Here is a 16,792-nt window from a genome sequence, read left to right on the forward strand (position 1 = left end):
TTTACTGTGAACATGCAGTATTGCAATGGCAAATAAACTTTACTTCATGGCAATAACAAAATGGACAGAAATGTTCTGTATTATTTTAAATATTTTTTAACTTGCTGAGGTAATCGACATTCTTTAGGAATTTGGTTCAGCTGCCGTGGGCGTGCTTCAAGTGTAAATTACTGCAAGTAGATGCTCAGTAAATTCCAGCCGATTACAGTCCACACTTCAGTGAAGCTGATCATGTCTGTAAATATCAGATTATGCAAAGGATTGAGTTTGAGAAACAGAATGAGCTGGAGTTTGTACTGGAACTGCATAATGCTGGGTCCTGGTGAAATGCTGACCATGTTTTAAAGTTAATATAAACATGGTGCATTCCTATTTAACTTTGAGTGGCCTGGGTGTTATCCTACTTCATGGAGACAAAAGACCAATCTATTTGTTGGGGTGTCAGTTTTCTACACTTCCCTTTCTAAGCCCTGCAAGTTTGGCAACCTGCCCGATGTGGTGGTGCATGCAAATATTGACAGAACACTGTGGCATTTGTTATATCCCACTTAAAGTGCGAGTTATTAAAGAATTTGGACACTGGTTCTTTCCAGAACTGGCTTGAGATTTTTCACAAAAAAAAATGCAACGGATTCTTTTTATTAAGCTCCAGATTCTATAATGGATTTGGGTAAGTGTATGTTATTTACCAAATCTTTTTTTGTATGTGATTCTGAAACATTGTGTAATTTTGTAAAGTTTTTTTGAATTTGGTAATAATAGTATTGAAGACTTATTGGCCCAGTAAGAATTTCGGTGACCAAAATAATTGAAAACAGGTCATCCAAATGCATTATATGTGACTTCATCAATTGCTGATATTTTTGGATTTAATTAAGTTGAATAACTTAAGTATTTGATACTATAGGCAGATTAATTAAAAAATAAATAAATCCCATCTGATCAGACTGTAATATTATAAATTTACCTTCAGATTATGTGTTGATGTTTTGGTTATGCCTAATGCCATAAATTATTGACCTAGCATATCTTACAGTCTCTCAAGGAACAAAATAATCATTAAGGACATTCAAATGATTAATTGTTCTTGAATAATATGCTTTCTTTTCCTTCTTTGTCACTTTGTCACTCATATCTGTATGTGTCTCTGGCGCACTTGGTCTGCAGGGTGAACACCCCAGGCAGCTGAATGTGACCATCACATGAATGAAGCAGCATGCTGTAGTTAGTCTGAAACTGAAACAAGAAATGCAACTATTCAGCAGATCAGGCAAGCAACATTTGCTGAGAGAAGTAGTTAATGTTGATGGGCCAGAGAGCATCTGTGGAGGGAAGTAGACTATTAACATTTTGGAGATGAGACCCTTCATCAGAACTGGTGTGTTTTCAGACTTCCAGTATCTGCACTCTCTTCAGTCGCTAGTTAATGTTTCAAAGTGAGTTGATTCAAAATGGGGAATGGTTTAAAATGTTTATATTGGGAAGAAGGGAGAAAGGTAAGCTGAGTAAATAAAGAAATGGATGTTATATGAGGGAAAACTATTTAATAACAGCACAAATGAGGAAACAAAAGTGGATAAATAGAGTTATTACAAAGAGCAGCATCTGAGGAAACAAAGTCCTTTCTTCCATTCTCATATCTCAGGGGCAGTGAACCAATGGCATTTGTGTCCAAGATGGCACGTAGCATGGAGTGCTGCTCCTCAGGTCTTTGAACCCCGTCCATGGTAAACAAAAACATACTGATTCTCTTTAGAAACATAGAGAACCTACAGCACAATACAGGCTCTTCGGCCCACAAAGCTGTGCCAAACATGTACTTACTTTAGAAATTATCTACGGTTACCCATAGCCCTCTATTTTTCTAAACTCCATCTATCTATCCAGGAGTCTCTTAAAAGACCCTATCGTATCCGCCTCCACCACTGTCACTGGCAGCCCATTCCACACACTCACCACTCTCTGAGTAAAAAACTTACCCCTGACATCTGCTCTGTACCTACTTCCAAGCACTTTAAAACTAGGCCCTCTTGTGATAGTCATTTCAACCCTGGGAAAAAGCCTCTGACTAGCCACACAATCAATGCCTCTCATCATCTTATACACCTCTGTCAGGTCACCTCTCATCCTCCGTCACTTCAAGGAGAAAAGGCCAAGTTCACTCAACCTATTTTCATAAGGCATGCTCCTGAATCCAGGCAGCATCCTTGTAAATCTCCTGTGCACCCTTTCTGTGGCTTCCACATCCTTCCTGTAGTGAGGCGACCAGAAATGAGCACAGTACTTCAAGTCTTAAAAAAAGTTAGCATGTAGATTTAGTAAGTAACTAGGAATATTGACAAAAGGTATCACAAGAGGTATAAAGTATAAAACTAGGGAAGCCAGGTCAGAGATGGGCAGTACAAACTTCTGGTTTTCACATTGTAAGAAAATTGTGCTTGCATTGGAGGTAATGTGGAGAATGACCATCTTTGAGATGGTTTGGTACTTGTCTGTGGTGGCCAGTGCTATCATGTTTGCTATTGTGTGCTGGGGCAGCAGGCTGAGGGTAGCAGACACCAACAGGATCAACAAACTCATTCGTAAGGCCAGTGATGTTGTGGGGGTGGAACTGGACTCTCTGACGGTGGTGTCTGAAAAGAGGATGCTGTCCAAGTTGCATGCCATCTTGGACAATGTCTCCAATCCACTCCATAATGTACTGGTTAGGCACAGGAGTACGTTCAGCCAGAGACTCATTCCACCGAGATGCAACATTGAGCATCATAGGAAGTCATTCCTGCCTGTGGCCATCAAACTTTACAACTCCTCCCTCGGACTATCAGACACTCTGAGCCAAAAGGCTGGTCCTGGACTAATTTCCGCTTGGAATAATTTACCGATTATTATTTAATTATTTATGGTTTTATATTGCTATATTTCTACACTATTCTTGGTTGGTGCGACTGTAACAAAACCCAATTTCCCTCGAGATCGATAAAGTCTGTCTTTCTGTCTGTCTGTCTATCTATGTGGTGTCATACAGTGTTGAAATAAGCCTGATGCACCATCAATAACTCACACTGAGACGTAGGCGAGATATCGGCTTTTATTGACTGGAAGAAGGAACCAGGAGTGAGTGTCTATCACACAAGGTCTTGGAGACTGAGGCCGAGCGTCAGGCCGCAGGTCTCCTTTATACAGGGGCCTGTGGGAGGAGCCACAGGAGCAGTCAGCAGGGGCGTGTCCCGACAGGCACATAGTTCACCACAAAGCCCTTTATTCCTTGTACCAGTCTCAGCATAGTAAATTTGAAATTTTCCCATTCAAGCCTAAAGATTTAATTGCTGTGGAGGGTTTCTTACTCTTGTGGGATAATGTCTTTCCTGACAAGGGAGACTGTTTGGCAGGTGAGAATTGTGCCTGTGAGACAATCTCAGGTTCTGAGCCTCCTCCATGGTGATCGTAGCAGTTGAGTCTGGTCCTGCAGGAAGTTATTCTGAGACTTTTGGACATCTTTCTTGTGGACATGTTAGCATTCTGAACAGTGCTCCTTGATTTGCTGATATATCCCAGGTCACCAGATGAAGCTTCAAGCTACTTTGACCATGTCTAGATGATTGGAATGTAGCTCTTCCAACACGTTGGTTCTCAGCTTAGTTGTACAACAACTCCGAATCCCCATATAAAGCAACTACCATCAAGGGCGAGTTCACTCTGATGCTGGTAAAAATGGGGGAAGTGGAATTTCTGCTGCACCTTCCAGCTACTTTTGATTGTCATGTAAACCTGAGACAGTGTGGGGCCTTTTCAGGTTTCTCTTGGATCATCTCTGCTGTAATTATTACATTATTAAGGACCTCTAGCACCCAGGGCATGCCCTTTTCTCACTGTAACCATCAGGTAGGAGGTACAGAAGCCTGAAGCACACACTCAGCGATTCAGGAACAGCTTCTTCCCCTTTGCCATGCGATTCCTAAATGGACATTGAACCCATGAACGCTACCTCACTTTTGTAATATATATTATTTCTGTTCTTTGCACGATTTTTAATCTATTCAATATACACATATTGTAATTGATTTACTTAGTTATTTATAATTATTATTATTTTATTTTGGGTTTTTTAAATTCCAGATTATGTATTACACTGAACTGCTAAGTTAACAAATTTCACGTCACATGCCGGTGATAATAAACCTGATTCTGATCTGATTCTTTTAATTTGCATTAGGGAGAATATGTCAAGAGGAGAGTCCTCTTTTGTAGATATCCTATTCCAAAGGTAAACAGGACAATCCATCAGCATGTCCACGATTAGTTGTCCTCTTGAATTTAAAGTTGTAATTGTGCTCTCCAAGAAACATGGCCCATCTCCACATTTGTGCTGATGCTGATAGTGGAACTCCCTTCTGTGAATTGAAAATGGACACCAGTGATCGATGATCAGTAAGGGGGGTAAACTTTCTCCCATATAAGTATTAGTTGAAATGTTTTACACCCCAAGCCAGACTCTAGGCCGTTCTGTCAATCTGTTTAATTTCTCTCTACAGAGGTAAGGGAACTTGTTGTGAAGGTTATGGTATGTTCACTTCCATCACTCATAACACAAACAAAAGAAAATCTGCAGATGCTGGAAGTCCAGTGACACACAAAATGCCAGAGGAACTCAGCAGGCCAGGCAGCATCTATGGAAAACAGTACAGATGATGGTTCGGGCTGAGACCCTTCATCAGGACTGGAGAAAAAATTATGAGGAGTTAGAGTTGGAAGGTGGGAAGGGGGGAGGAAGAAACACATGGTGATGGATGAAACCAGGGCAGGGGTGTAGGGGTGAAGTAAAGAGCTGGGACATTAATTGGTGAAAGAGATACAGGGCTGGAGAAGGGGAATCTGACAGGAGAGAACAGAAGACCATGGAAGGAAGAAAAGGCAGAGGATCACCAAAGGGAGGTGAGTCCTGCTGGAAGGTCTCAGCCCAAAGCGTCGACTCTACTCTCTTCCATAGGTGTTGCCTGGCCTGCTGAGTTGCCTCAGCAATTTGTGTGTGTCGACCAGAGGAGGAGATGGGCATGTAGGGAGATGAGGTGAGAGAGGGGAAGGGGATTGGGAATAGTGAAGGTTGGGGGGGGGGGGGGTATTAGCCCAAGTTTGAGAAATGAGGGTTCACGCCGTCAGGTTGGAGGCTACCCAGGTGGAATGTAAGGTGTTGCTCCTCCAAACTGAGTGTGGCCTCATCGTGACAGTAAAGGAGGCCTTGGACTGACATGTCGGAATGGGAATCGGAAGTGGAATTAAAATGGTTGTCCACTGGGAGACCCTGCTTTCTCTGGTGGACACAGCGCACAGCGTAGGCGCTCAGCATGGCGGTCTCCCAGTCTGTTGGGTCTCACCAATACACAGGAGGCCATGTTGGGAGAACCGGACACAGGACATGACCCCAACAGACTCTCAGATGGAGTGTCACCTCACCTGGAAGGACTGTTTAGGGCCCTGAATGTTAGTGAGGGAGGAGGTGTAGGGGCAGGTGTAGCACTTGTTTAGCTCGCAAGGGTAAATGCCAGGAGGGAGATCAATGGGGGGGAATTAATGGACAAGAGAGTTGCATAGCGAGTGATCCCTACAAAAAGCAGAAAGTTGGGGGGGTGGGAAAGATGTGTTTAGTGGTGGGATCCCATTGGAGATGGTGGAAGTTAGTGAGAATTATGTGCTGGATGTGGAGGCTGGTGGGTGAGGACAAGAGGAACCCTATCCCTGGTGGGTGGTGGAAGGATGTGGTGAGGGCAGAGGTGTATGAAATGGAAGAGATGGGGTTGAGGGCAGAGTTGATAGTAGAGGAAGGGAGCCACTCTTTTTGAAGAAGGAGGACATCTGAAATGAAAAGCCTCATCCTGAGAGCAGAAGCTGTGGAGATGGAGGAAGAGGATGGCATTTTTACAAGTAATAGGTGGGGAGAGGAGAGTCAGTAGGTTTATGATAGACATCAGTAGATAAGTTATCTCTGGAGATAGATAGAGAAATTAAAAAAGGGGAGGGAGCAAATCTGATGGCAAGGTGGAAGATGGAGACCATGGTGATGAAGACTATGAGCTCTCCGCATGGGGGCAGAAAGCAACTTCAATGCAGTTGACCACGTAGCGGAAGAAAGTTGGAGAGTCACACCAATGTAGGCTTGAAAATAGACCATTTCACATAACCTGTGCAGTCAAAACATGACATCACTGCACCTATACAATAAGGCTGGACATCACAGACAAGCTTCACTGACCGATCTGAATTATGATGCATGAGTACAGTGTCTGTCATCACCAATTTCATTACCTTTCTGGAAGTTACCTCACACTGCTTTGTCAATTGCCATTTCTTCCTGATCTGCTGTAACAAGTTCAAGAGGTAGCTTACAGTAGACAGATTCAGAAGAACCCGAAATAGCAATTGACAAAATTTGGGCTAAGATTTATTCACTTCATTTTACTTCCAACCTTATTCTCATTGAGATTGATTGGCTGGAACTCTTACAATGCTGAGGCATCAATCTTTTGCAGAATTTTAAAACATTCCGTTGATGTCATTTCAAGTGCTAGTCATCAGAAATGTGCTTGTCAATAACATTGTGGTAATAGTACAAACTTAATTCACATAAATCACATGTTGCTGACATGATATTGGAGCCAATAACTCTTGCATTACTACACAGCCAAATGTTACTGAATAGGCTGTGAAAATAAATAAGATGATCTAATAGAGGAATATTTCCAAATAAAATCCAACAAAATGTCTCGAGTAAAAGTATTTCAGATCTACTTTACCTATTAGAGGACATCTTTGTAAAGATAACTGGGATCATAAAAATAATATTTTCCCATGGTGTCTGAAACTCTTTGTATAAAGTATGGTGGCTGGCTGCAGGGATTTTCTCTAGAATATTGATGACATTAATAAGACCTTAACTGCTAACTAAATCTGTTTTCACTGTTAATTTCAACATTTAATTTACTGTGACACAGACAAAGTGACTTAGTACAATGTAAAAGAAATATTACCAGCATAATTAGTTCATTTAAACAAGATAGTATTCTGAAGAGAAATGAAGGATCACACAAAAGAAATTGTTTCTAATTGGAAAGTCTAGAACTAGGGTTGAAGTTTTTGAACAAAGATTTTGTAATTTTGGACTCAAATGAAGATTTTTTTTTGCAAATCTGTCTTTTAATATTTGTGTATAGATTGGTAGCACTTTAAATATTGAAAGACCATAAGACCTATTGGGCATTCAGCCCATCAAATCTGCACTGCCATTTTATCATGGCTGATTTACTATACCCTACAACCCCATTCTCCTGAAATCTCCCTGTAACTTTTGACACCCTTGCTCATCAAGAATCTATCAACTGCTACTTTAAGTGTACCCAATGACTTGGATTCCACAGCCATCTGTGGCAATGCATTCCATAGATTCAGCACCCTCTGAGCTAAAGAAATTCCTCCTCATTTCTGAATAAATCAGGGATCAAGAAGATTTAGGTGGAGAGTAGATATGAGGTATGAGATCAGCTGTTTCATGGGCTCCATGGAGCATTTCTGCTCCAACACCTTATATTCCAATATTCTGGAAGTGCTTACAAATAATCTGTTCACTAGTTATTAGTGTAAAACAATGTTAATTAGAGGTCTGCGATAAAAATGATATACCACATAATTTTGACTATGAGAAAAGTTTCCTTGGAACACTTAAAAAGAGAGATTAAAGATATTATGTTTATTTTTGTATGGCTGAATTCATTGATTTTCAAAAAAAAAAGAATTATTCAGGGTGATCTGGATAGTTTTGTTTCTCATTTGATATTGAGATGATGTCAGGGCTGTTGAGTGTTTATCCAAATAGCTTTCTGTAGGGCTGGTGGAGAGGTTCTCCTCATTTACCCGTAGTGTATGAGTAAATTTGCTACAAGTCCTCTGTAATGATAAATGGTCTAGTATCACCTTACTAGAATAGAATGATAATAAAACATTTTATATTTGATCAGGATGGCACCAGGGAACAACACTGCCTTGAGTGACATCTTCCAGAAAATCTCCAAAAATGTTTCTTTCACTTTTTTTGTGTCTTTTTATTTTAAACGAGTTTATGGTACTGTTGGAGCCTGTAATTTGCAATTTGAAGGTATGTTTACAAGCCAATTGAGAGATCTGGCTCTTTTCTCTTTCCAAAAAGATTCCAGGAGGCGAGTAGCTTCAAGACCAAGAATCTAAGAGACTCCATTTCTCACTGATCTTGCTAACTACAGCATTGAGAAAGATTGAAATATTGAGGTGAGTGTGGACAGTGAGCGCATGCTTGATGTCATCTGCTGGCCTCTCGCTCGCTGCTGCCAGTTCAGCTGACTGTGCATGGCCATCTCTCACTTGTTGCTCCTGAGGGAAGGTCCCTGCATTCTCACTCTCCCTCAGTGCTGTCGGAGGAAGTTGTCTGTGTTAGGGTGTCTCTCGCTCTCTCCCTCAATGCAGTTGGAGGATGGTACTGAAGTTCTGAGTCTGCAGTTTGTAGAATGGACTCTAGTTCAATTGGACTCTTTTGGTCACGGTAACTCTGGCAGGTACTGCTAGACATTACTTCCTATAAAGCGATGCTTCACTGCCAGATGAACTCAATGCCTTCTATGCCAGCTTTGAAAGGGAGAACACAACTACAGCTGTGAATATCCCTGCTGCACCTAATGACCCTGTGACCTCTGTCTCAGAGACTGATGTTAGACTATCTTTAAAGAGAGTGAACCCTCACAAGACAGAAGGTCCCAATGGAGTACCTATTAAGGTTCTGAAAACCTGTGCCAACCAACTAACGGGAGTATTCAAGGATATTTTCAACCTCTCACTGCTACGGGCAGAAAGTTCCCACTTGCATTAAAAAGGCAACAATTATACTAGTGCCAAAGAAGAATAATGTGGACTACCTTAATGACAATCACCCAATAGCACTCACATCGACAATGATGAAATACTTTGAGAGGTTGGTTATGACTAGACTGAATTCCTGTCTCAGCAAGGACCTGGACCTATTGCAATTTGCCTATCATCACAATAGGTCAATGGCAGATACAATCTCAATGGTTCTCCACGTGGCTTTAGACCACCTGGACAACACAAACACCTACGTCAGGATGGCGTTCATCGACTACTATAGCTCAGCATTTAATACCACAATCCTGATTGAGAAGTTGCAGAACCTGGGCCTCTGTACCTTCCTCTGCAATTGGAACCTCAACTTGCTAACTGGAAGACCACAGTCTGTACAGATTGTTAATAACATAACCTCTTCGTTGACGACCAACACAGGCACACCTCAGGGGTGTGTGTTTAGCCCACTGCTCTACTCTCTACATACACATGACTGTGTGGCTAGGCATTACTCAAATACCATCCACAAATTTGCTGACAATACAACCATTGTTGGTAGAATCTCAGGTGGTGATGAGAGGGCGTACAGGAGTGAGATATGCCAACAAGTGGAGTGGTGCCGCAGCAACAACCTGGCACTCAACGTCAGAAAGACAAAAGAGCTGATTATGAACTTCAGGAAGGGTAAGACAAAGGAACACATACCAATCCTCACAGAGGGATCAGAAGTGGAGAGAGTGAGCAGTTTCAAGTTCCTGAGTGTCAACATCTCTGAGGATCTAATCTGGTCCCAACATATTGATGTAGTTATAAAGAAGGGAAGACAGCTGCTATATTTTATTAGGATTTTGAAGAGATTTGGCATGTCAACAATTACACTCAAAAACTTCTATAAATGTACCATGGAGAGCATGCTGACAGGCTGCTTCACTGTCTGGTATGGAGGGGCTACTGCACAGGACCGAAAGAAGCTGCAGAAGGTTGTAAATCTAGGCAGCTCCATCTTGGGCACTAGCCTACAAAGTATTTAGGACACCTTTAGGAAGCAGTGTATCAGAAAGGCAGTGTCCATTATTAAGGACCTCTAGCACCCAGGGCATGCCCTTTTCTCATTGCTACATCAGGTAGGAGGTACAGAAGCCTGAAGGCACACACTCAGCGATTCAGGAACAGCTTCTTCCCCTTTGCCATCCGATTCCTAAATGGACTTTGAAGCTTTGGACACTACCTCACTTTTATTAATATACAGTATTTCTGGTTTTACACTTTAAAAAAATCTATTCAATATACATAATTGATTTACTTGCATGTATGGCTAAATGACAACTAAATTTGAATTGAATTGTATTATGTTGTTGTGGTAACCTTTCAACCTCAAAGGTATTTCAAATGGAACATTTCACCAAATGTTGGGTAGGTTCTCAGTTCTGAGAAGTGACCTCACATATCCTTAGTGGAGCCCTGTTGCTGCCAGTGTTTTCAGTAGCTATCACAGACAGATCTTCGTACATTACTCAGAGTGATTACCATGTGTTTTGTGCTCATTCTCTGCTCTGTGCTGTGAGGATAATGTCAAAGGCCTGCAGTTATCCCTATAGGTAATAATGAAAAGAAAATGAAGAAGCACTTGTTTGTAACACAGATAGTCAAATTATTGGAAAAACCTGACAGCTGTGAGGCATCTGACAGAGGAGTATAGTGTTGGAACACTATACTCTGAAGAAACAGAAAGACAATTTGTTAAATTTCTATGGTGAATGTAATGAAATGGCAAATAGAAAAACACTGCATAAAGTGAGCAATGAAGATCTCAGGTATGTTTTGCAAGAATGGGTTTGTTAGGGTTGGAGTGAACATATGCTGATTGTGAAACAGGCAAAAATTTATCACAACAAACTGAATATTGAAGGTAAATGTAAATATTCAGCAGGCTGGTTGCAGAAATTTTAAAAATGCACATCATTAAATTTAACATCTGCTGATCACTAAGCAGCAGAGAAATTCATTAATGAGTTTGCCAAGATCGTTGCTGTTGAAATTCTAACACCAGGACAAGACTCATCCCAAGAGCACCTGTTTCCAGTTTCCTCAAACATTTCTGATGCTCCTCACAATGATGTGAGTGATTATGTATCCACTCTCTCAAGTTTCTCAAACCTGCTTTAGTTGTCATTGTTGGTGTTGTACTTACTTTCTTTTTAAAGTGAAGATCATGATTTTGATAATTACAGTATGTATTATTTTTGTGTGAAATCTGAATTTCATCTCCACCTAAAATCCCATGTTTAAGTGTAATGTGACCAGCATCATTAACTTAAAGATAAAAAGATGACTTTAATCATTTTCATTACATTTACCTGTAATTAAATTCAATACTTTGTTTAAATAAGTACAGGTACTGTGACATTTTAATGAAAAACTGGCATTGTATATGGAAACTGAAAGCCGGCTGTTGTTCAGCAGCTGATCCAGGTTTTCTCCTGATGCTGCTGTGCAGCTTTTATTACTCTGGGGGTATCTGTACCCCATCATTGTCAGGAACGCGGCCGATGGACCCAAACGCAGGATGCAGACTCTGAAGTACTAGGGGGAGGACAGGATGGGGATGCCATGGTATTTAAGGGTAGAGCTGGGGTTCAGGTCGACAGAGTGTCAGGCAGGCAGAGTGGAGCGGGCTCCCGGAGTTCAGGCAGGCAGAGTGGAGCGGGCTCTCGAAGTTCGAGTTCAGGCAGACTGGTCCCCGGGGTTCAGGCAGGCAGACAGGTCCCCGGGGTTCAGGCAGACGGGTCTCTGGGGTTCAGGCAGACAGGCAGGTCCCCGGGGTTCAGGCAGGCAGACAGGTCCCCGGGGTTCAGGCAGGCAGACAGGTCCTTGGGGTTCAGACAGACAGGTCCCTGGGGTTCAGACAGACAGGTCCTCGGGGTTCAGGCAGGCAGGCAGGTCCCCAGGGTTCAGGCAGGCAGACAGGTCCCCGGGGTTCAGGCAGACGGGTCCCCGGGGTTCAGGCAGACAGGTCCCCGGGGTTCAGGCAGGCAGACAGGTCCCCGGGGTTCAGGCAGACGGGTCTCTGGGGTTCAGGCAGACAGGCAGGTCCCCGGGGTTCAGGCAGGCAGACAGGTCCTCGGGGTTCAGGCAGGCAGACAGGTCCCCGGGGTTCAGGCAGACAGGCAGGTCCCCGGGGTTCAGGCAGGCAGACAGGTCCCCGGGGTTCAGGCAGGCAGACAGGTCCTTGGGGTTCAGACAGACAGGTCCCTGGGGTTCAGACAGACAGGTCCTCGGGGTTCAGGCAGGCAGGCAGGTCCCCAGGGTTCAGGCAGGCAGACAGGTCCCCGGGGTTCAGGCAGATGGGTCCCCGGGGTTCAGGCAGACAGGTCCCCGGGGTTCAGGCAGGCAGGTCCCCGGGGTTCATTCAGACAGACAGGTCCCCGGGGTTCAGGCAGACAGACAGGTCCCCAGGGTTCAGGCAGACAGGTCCCCAGGGTTCAGGCAGACAGACAGGTCCCCAGGGTTCAGACAGGCAGGTCCCCGGGGTTCAGGCAGGCAGACAGGTCCTCGGGGTTCAGGCAGGCAGGCAGGTCCCCGGGGTTCAGGCAGACGGGTCCCCGGGGTTCAGGCAGACAGACAGGTCCCCAGGGTTCAGGCAGGTAGACAGGTCCCCGGGGTTCAGGCAGGCAGACTGGTCCCCAGGGTTCAGGCAGACGGGTCTCTGGGGTTCAGGCAGGTAGACAGGTCCCCGGGGTTCAGGCAGGCAGACAGGTCCCCGGGGTTCAGACAGACAGGTCCCCAGGGTTCAGGCAGGTATTCAGGTCCCCGGGGTTCAGACAGACAGGTCCCCAGGGTTCAGGCAGGCAGACAGGTCCCCGGGGTTCAGACAGACAGGTCCCCGGGGTTCAGACAGACAGGTCCCCAGGGTTCAGGCAGGTAGACAGGTCCCCAGGGTTCAGGCAGACGGGTCTCTGGGGTTCAGGCAGGTAGACAGGTCCCCGGGGTTCAGGTTGACAGGTCCCCAGGGTTCAGGCGGGCAGACAGGTCCCCAGGGTTCAGGCAGGCAGACTGGTCCCCAGGGTTCAGGCAGACGGGTCTCTGGGGTTCAGGCAGGCAGACAGGTCCCCGGGGTTCAGGCAGACAGGTCCCCGGGGTTCAGGCAGACAGGTCCCCGGGGTTCAGGCAGGCAGACTGGTCCCCGGGGTTCAGGCAGACGGGTCTCTGGGGTTCAGGCAGGCAGACAGGTCCCTGGGGTTCAGGCAGGCAGACAGGTCCCCAGGGTTCAGGCAGACAGGTCTCTGGGGTTCAGGCAGGCAGACAGGTCCCTGGGGTTCAGGCAGGCAGACAGGTCCCCAGGGTTCAGGCAGACAGGTCCCCGGGGTTCAGGCAGGCAGGCAGGTCCCCGGGGTTCAGGCAGACAGGTTCCCGGGGTTCAGGCAGACAGACAGTTCCCCAGGGTTCAGACAGGCAGGTCCCCGGGGTTCAGACAGACAGGTCCCCGGGGTTCAGGCAGACAGGTCCCCGGGGTTCAGGCAGACAGGTCCCTGGGGTTCAGGCAGGCAGGTCTAGGTGGCTAGATAGGTTGGCGGAGAGCCCTCCCTGGGCGGGCTGCATATGTCCCGGGTAGGGCCGCCTTCCAGGTGGAAACACCAGAGGCCTGGGCATGACGCAGACCCCTAGGTGGGTGTGGGGCACGATCCCAGGGTTCGGGCGGAAGAGGAGGATGGGGCAGAACCCCTGCCAGGTAGCGGCAGCCCGGCCGGACCTGCCTGATGGAGGCAAGGGGTAGGAACGGGCATAGGTCCAGGGTGACCAACACAACAGTCATGATAACAGGAAAGTCGGGAAAGGCTGGCAGACAGCATGACCGCGCGAACAAAACAAATGAGCGGAGAAGCGGGACCAGCGCATGGGAAGAAAGGTGGGGGAGCGGACCAACCTGGCAGTACTGGTACAGGCAGAGAAGCACGATGAGGAGTAGATCTGAGCCCGGGCGGGATAACAGAATGCAGAGAAGAGTTCAGAGCCGGTGGAGAAACAGGAAACAGAACAAAACGACCACCCGCCTGGTCCCAGTCCCAAGGCCCCTTATAATGAGTCACAGGTGTGCCTCCTTGAGCCAGGAGGGTCCTAACTAGTTCACGGGTGACGGGAGGGACAACTGCAGGACCCGGAGTCCAGAGCCCTTGGACCGGATCGAAACCCAGAACGCGGATTCCGGACCGGACCGGACCGTGACAATCATCCATCCCTCCTGATTGGTTATTCCTTATCCAATCAGATTTCTGCTCTCCCACCTTGTTTACAATCAATTTCCAGTTCTTACTCCGAGCAAGACCTTTGCCTTTGTTAAAACTTTTCCTCTGGTTTTATTTCAATGGTTTCCTTTACCAGCTGGTCCCAAAAGCCATTGGCACAGCACAGTAGTTTTGTGCTGTCAAAGTCAATTCTTTGGGCATTGAGAATGTAATGTTCTGCTATTGCTGATTTTCTCTTGGTAACCCAAACAAATACACCTCCTGTGCTCATTGATGCGGGTATCTGAATAGCACTAATCCAAACATTTAGTTTGCGATGGAGATGGAGAAGAATGGTTGTTTCCCGTTCTAGGTCATTCTAATACAACGAAAACTGAATGGCAGCCTCGGACACGGCATCTATTGGAAACCCACTCACACAAACTTGTACCGATTAATACACAAACAATAACAGCAACTTCCCAATGTACAGCAGTTCTTCCTACTTCGAGTAACTGTGCAAAAACTATTTTGGACCTGGAGAGTCTTCATGAGAATATAACACATGACATTACTACAAAATAGCTGCAAGGTGAAGGAAATCAACCAGGCACTTAAAAAGGCCAACGGAGAAACCAGGATACCTTACAAAGAGGAGGACTCCATTGCTACTGACTTCTTTCCTGTATTTCCACCGTTTCTGGAAAAAGTGTCAAGATCCTGAAGAAATATTGGATTACCAGCACCCACAAGCCCACAAGGAAGCTCAAATCGCAGCTTATGCGGGTCAAAGATGACCTGGGAATTAGGATGGTGGTGTTTACAGGACTCCCTGTGAACGCGGAGCAGTATACTCCAGCCTGATATGGTGGAAACCCGCATCCAGGAGCACAGGAGGTTATCCATTTGAGTTACCGGGAGAAATCGGTGGCAGCAGAGCATAGTATTTGCAACACCTATAGAATTGACTTTGATGTCACAAAACTACTGTGCTATACCAGTGGGTTTTGGGACCACCTAGTGAAGGAAGCCATTGAAATAAATCTAGAGGAAAAGAGTTTTAACAAAGATGAAGGTCTCATAGAACAGAGAACATAGAAAACTTAGAGCACAATACAGGCCCTTCAGCCCACTATGCTGTGCTGAACATGTTCTTTACCCATAGTCTTCTATTTTTCTAAGCTCCATGTACCTATCCAGGAGTCTCTTAAAAGACCCTATTGTATCTGCTTCCACCACCGGCAGCCCATTTCATGCAATCACCACTCTCTGCGTAGAAAAACTTAGCCCTGAATCTCCTCTGTATCTATTTCCTAGCACCTTAAAACTGTGCCCTCATGTTAGCCATTTCAGCCAATAGACAATAGACAATAGACAATAGGTGCAGAAGTAGACCATTCGGCCCCTCGAGTCTGCACCGCCATTCTGAGATCATGGCTGATCATTCACTATCAATACCCAGTCCCTGCCTTGTCCCCATATCCCTTGATTCCCCTATCCATCAGATATCTATCCAGCTCCTTCTTGAAAGCATCCAGAGAATTGGCCTCCACCGTCTTCCGAGGCAGTGCATTCCACACCTCCACAACTCTCTGGGAGAAGAAACTCTTCCTCAACTCTGTTTTAAATAACTGACCTCTTATTCTCAATCCATGCCCTCTGGTGCTGGACTCTCCCAACATCTGGAACATACTTCCTGCCTCAATCCTATCAAATCCTTTAATTATCTTAAACGTTTCAATCAGATCCCCTCTCAATCTCCTCACTTCCAGCATGTACAAGCCCAATCTCTCCAATCTCTTTGCGTAAGACAGCCCTGCCATCCCAGGAATCAACCTAGTGAATCTACGCTGCACTTCCTCAATTGCCAGAATGTCCTTCCTTAAACCTGGAGACCAAAACTGTACACAATATTCCAGGTGTGGTCTCACCAGGGCCCTGTACAAATGCAAAAGCCCTGGGAAAAAGCCTCTGACTATTCACACGATCAATGCCTCTCATCATCTCACACACCAATATCTGGTGATCTGTCATCCTCTGTTGTTCCAAGCAGAAAAAGCTGCATTCACTCAACCTATTCTCATAAGAATCATTATGTCATATGATGCAAGTGATCATGGTCTTTCCATGACCATTATTGTTCTTGGCAAATTTCTCTGCAGAAACCATTGCCTTCTGGGCAGTGCCTTTACAAGATGGATGACCTGAGCCATTATCAATACTTATCAATAGTCCGCCTGGTATCAGTGGTCACATAACCAGGACTTGTGATGTGTACCAGCTGCTCAAACGACCATCCATCACCTGCTCCCATCGCTTCACGTGACGCCGATCAGGAGATTAAGCAGGCACTACACCTTGCCCAAGGGTGACCTGCAGGCTAACAGAGGGAAAGAGCACCTTACACCTCTTTCAGTAGAGTTCTTTCTCCATCCAGCCACCTGAAAATGCCATGCAATCATTAAATTAACTTCGAGCATCTTGGAAACTACTATCACATATTTAACATACGGTAAATAATCTGAGGACCCTACATACATATCAGTTTTTTTATGATATGTGTGGAGGAAGAACTTGTGCTATTACTCAAATTTAAAAGCTTAAAGATTTGCACAGTTCCTATTGATTTGAAATGTGAAATTGATTCAAGGACAAAGTCATCCAGGTGGCTTCAGTAAAACAGAAATTGGAGT

At 45.2% G+C, this 16,792-nt stretch overlaps 1 protein-coding gene across 1 annotated transcript in view; it reads left to right on the forward strand.

Moving 5' to 3' along the window:
• The first annotated feature begins 613 nt into the window (after positions 1 to 613).
• Positions 614 to 16,792, forward strand: part of nckap5l (NCK-associated protein 5-like) — a 954,759-nt gene continuing 938,580 nt past the window's right edge. Inside the window, exon 1 of the mRNA XM_059966283.1 lies at positions 614 to 670. The gene's annotated coding sequence lies outside the window, so the exon portion shown is untranslated. The remainder of the gene's footprint in view (positions 671 to 16,792) is intronic.

Source organism: Hypanus sabinus, chromosome 4 (assembly GCF_030144855.1).
Source record: "Hypanus sabinus isolate sHypSab1 chromosome 4, sHypSab1.hap1, whole genome shotgun sequence".
In the NCBI taxonomy this organism is placed as follows: Eukaryota; Metazoa; Chordata; class Chondrichthyes; order Myliobatiformes; family Dasyatidae; genus Hypanus; species Hypanus sabinus.